Source organism: Nematolebias whitei, chromosome 14 (genome assembly GCF_014905685.2).
Source record: "Nematolebias whitei isolate Nwh7 chromosome 14, NemWhi1, whole genome shotgun sequence".
Classification (NCBI taxonomy): Eukaryota; Metazoa; Chordata; class Actinopteri; order Cyprinodontiformes; family Rivulidae; genus Nematolebias; species Nematolebias whitei.
Window position 1 is genome coordinate 28,084,643 of NC_056511.1, and position 4,067 is coordinate 28,088,709.

Sequence of the window (4,067 nt, forward strand, 5' to 3'; positions counted from 1 at the left end):
GTTCGCTTGCAGTTTCCGTGAAACCCTTTGCCATTTCTGTCGCCTTTGGAGGTTTGTAGCCGTTCTGCATCTTCTACACTCATTACAGTGGTAGATGTAAGAAGAGACCATACTTCTACATCCCAAAATCCATATGCCATTTGCATGCAATTCATTCATAGTCATGCCTCTTCCTTGGTGATGAACGTGTTCATGGTAGTGTTTGATGAGGAGGGTTGACACATGAGACTTCTTGGGGAGAATTGCGGGGTGCTTGACATGATGTAAGGCTGATTGGGACAACCTTCCTCCCACCCTGAGAACATCGGACTTATCTAGGAAAGCATTTAGCTGCCTTAGTTTGTTATGCTTGTGTAGAGAATTTTCCTTCTGAGATCTAATTTTCTGTATTACTTTAATAAAAGCCTTTCTTTGCGCTAGCTTGATAATGAACACTTCTGTGTCTCTTCTCTCTTCCAGATTTGTTACTTGGTTTGTTCTTTGTTGAATACCCTTAAACTCTTTGATAAATCGTTTGAGTCTGGCAATAGCCTTTACAGCTCTCGACCAGAGAACTTCTTTAAACGCTCTAGAACTGGGTTCACTTCCTTCGACTGTACTGTGTATGTATGACCTTTACTGAGTTGAAGATCTGTTTCTTCAACTTCTCCCACCATTTCCTCTTTGATTGGAAGATCTTGTTCCCAAAGTGATTTGGGGTTCTTCAGCCAGTTTGATTCTTTTAGCTGAGTAGTGGCTAAACCTTTTGAGGTTTGATCAGCCAGATTTTCTGTGTTGGATGTTAACAGGAGTTTGTAGTGTCTATTTCTCTTTCGTTTTATGTTTTTGGTCACCTTTGACCTGAACAGAATTTCTTCCTGCGAGACTGGTTGGCTGTCCGTTGCGTGCTTAGGAAAATCGGGTTCCAAAGTCTTTATCACATCAGTTGGACTGACTTCTTTTGCTTGGATTCTGCATACAAAATGCACATGTTGCTTGGGTTCAACTGCTGGTAGTGACACAGGGGTTTCTTCATGAACAATGATTCTGTGACTCGTACTGATAACATCCTTTTGATTTTGAACTTGAGATGCGCAACCAACTATGCTCCAGCCGAGATCGGTTAACTGTGCATAAGGTTGGTTCTCCCTGCCTGCAAGAACTTCGCGTGGTAAAAGGGCTTGTTGACAGTTATAGCCAATAAGAAGACCAACTTCGCATTCGAGCATTGGAGGTAGCTTATCCGCCAGCCTTTCAAGATGAGGCCACTTTAAGGCGGTTTCGGATGTTGGGATGTGTGACCTGTTAACAGGGATGAACTCTCTCGTATAGACTGGTGGCAATGTGATTCTCCTTTCATGCTTATATCCTCTAACTTGAAGGTTTACCAGCTTGTCACATGGTATTACTGTCGACTTGGCAGACATAGTTGACAGCCGCAGGTTGACCTTACCTTTATCCGTGTCAATATTTTGGGCTACTTCATCTAAAATGAAGGATGTATCGCTCCGTGAGTCAAGGAGTGCATATACTAAAACTTCTTTGTTTGGGTGATTTTTTGATGAAACCCAGACAGGCACTATAGAGGACGTTAATGCGCTTGAAGTCGATCGGGTTACTCTATTAGAGATTGCTGGTTCAGCTCCTTCTTTAGTGTCTGCCTCTTCTTCATCTTGAGTATTATCGCTCGGTGCAGATATTACCCCTTTACGTTCAACGAACTTGTTGTCGTGCAAGCATGTAGGATGTTTCCTTTGACATTTTTCACATGTGATCCTGGCATCACACTCCTTCGAATGATGTCCTCTCTTCAAGCATCCAAAACACAGCCTTTCTGCTTGTGCAAACTGGATACAATCTTGGACAGGGTTTTCTGTGAATTTGAAACATTTATCGAGTGTGTGACCGTTTCCTTTGCAGAAAAGACAGGTTACCGTATATGTGTGGCTTGAGTTTGTTGTTAATGTTTTTGCTTGAATGACTTGGCTGCCTGAGCGTTTGAGCTTACTCATTTCCAAACCTTTGAGAGCTTGTGCTGAGGCTATGGGATCACAAGCTAAGTCAGCTTCAGTGGATATAAAATCAACAAACATGTGAAAGGATGGATACCTTTCATCGCCAGCCTTTGTCATTTTCATGGCTTTCCGGTTCCATCTTGCAGTCAACCACTCTGGAAGTTTTAGCAAAAGTTTCTAAATTTCCATACAGTCATTGAGAACCTCCAATGTCGTTACGTGTGACATTGCAGCTTCACAAGTCTTAAGGAAATCAACAAACTCTCTCAACTCATTCCATCCTTGGAGTTTATTTTAGGCCAATTGTTAAGCTTGTCTCTAAAGCATTTTCCTATGGTGAATGGTTTTCCAAAGCGCTTTTCTAGCACTTTCCAAGCCGAATCGTATGCTTCATCTGTGCCCAATAGGAGAAGGTCTTCAACCGCTCTCTTCGCTGGTCCACCGAGGTACTTTCTGAGATAATAAAGTTTCTCATTCTTTGGAATGTTTTTTCTTTCAATCAGGATTTCAAATGATAACTGCCAGTCCTTATACTTTAAAGGGTCGCCAGTAAACAATGCAGGTTCTGGAGTTGGAAGACGATTAGCATTTATTGCTTCCGCTAGTATGCTAACTAGCTCGTAATTCGGCTGTTGTTGAATTGCAATGGAGGAGACTCGTGTAGCTTGAGGGATGAATGGTGGGCTTGATGCTTTGAGTGCTTGGTTTGTGGTGACCTCAGGTTGGTCACCAGGATTTGGTTGAGCTTGGTTTAAGACTGTAGGAATGTGCGGCGCAGATCCAAAGTGAGTTTGTGTGACTTGTGGGATGAATGGTGGGCTCGATGCTTTGAGTGTTTGGCTTGTGGTGACCTTAGGTTGGTCACCAGGATTTGGTTGAGCTTGGCTAACGACCGCAGGAATGGGTGGTACAGATCTAAGGCTTGTAGCATTATGGACTTGAGTCAAACTTAGAGCTTGAAAGGGAATGTGTGCTACGACAGGGATTGCTTGGATTTTGCTTTCTGCTTTAATACTGCATAGTAAACTCTGACCTTCAGAAATACCTTCACCTTCATTGTAAACCTTTGCTCGAGCCTTTGCTGCATTCAGTTTTTTAACTTCTTCCAAGCGTGTAATCTTTCTGTGCTGCTCTTCTATTAGTTGCTGTCTTTCGAGATTCTGCTGGTCGATTACTCGCTGTCTTTCGAGCTTCTGCTGTTCCATTGCTTGCTGTCTTTCGAGATTCCGCTGTTCCATTGCTTGCTGTTCTTCAAGATTCTGCTGGTCGATTACTCGCTGTCTTTCGAGCTTCTCACGTTCTAACCTTTGTAGTTCAGCTGTTTCCCTTTCTTGCTCCTCCATTATTGCCAATACTTCTTTAGATGCAGCTGCTTCGGCCTCTGCTTCCAGTCTCTTGCTTATTTGTGAGCATGACTGACTTGAACTACATTTAGACCTTTGTGATCTTGACCTTGATGTAGTACTTTCAGATCCCAGGCATGACCCTACGTCTGGCCACGGATCTTCTTCGCTTTCTGGAAGGTGTCCTTTAAGTTGGTTTTCAGCTCTTTTGGCAATACATGCAGAAAGTGATGTACATACATCTACTTTGCGCCTTGCGTCTGCATCAGGAGGTTGTATTTGTCGTATTTGTTCGTAGATGGTTTGTACATTTCTGCAGGTGATGTTCACATCCATAATCAGCTCCTTTAATTCGCTCTCAGAAGCCTCCCTTTCTAATGCCGATTTGCTCAGTTTTGCTTCACATTTCCATTTTTCAAAAACGGCTACATATTTGTTTTTAAGGCCCTTGAGTTTCTCCTCTTGAAGCTCTTTACCCCCTTCGGTTAACATTCTTACTCTTTCACTTCGATGAACAGTTTGTGTTTCTGGGATTTGCTCATCATCGTTTCCTTCTACTTCAGTACGTGATACAGCATAGAGCTCCTTATGATTTTTGTCAGTCATCTTGTGAGTCTGGATACATTTCACTCAATGCCTTATGTTTAAATTACAAATACTTCTTCAAACTTGTAACTTACATATGAGTTGACTATTACTTTGGGATTATTGTCATTTCATACTTTAGCTG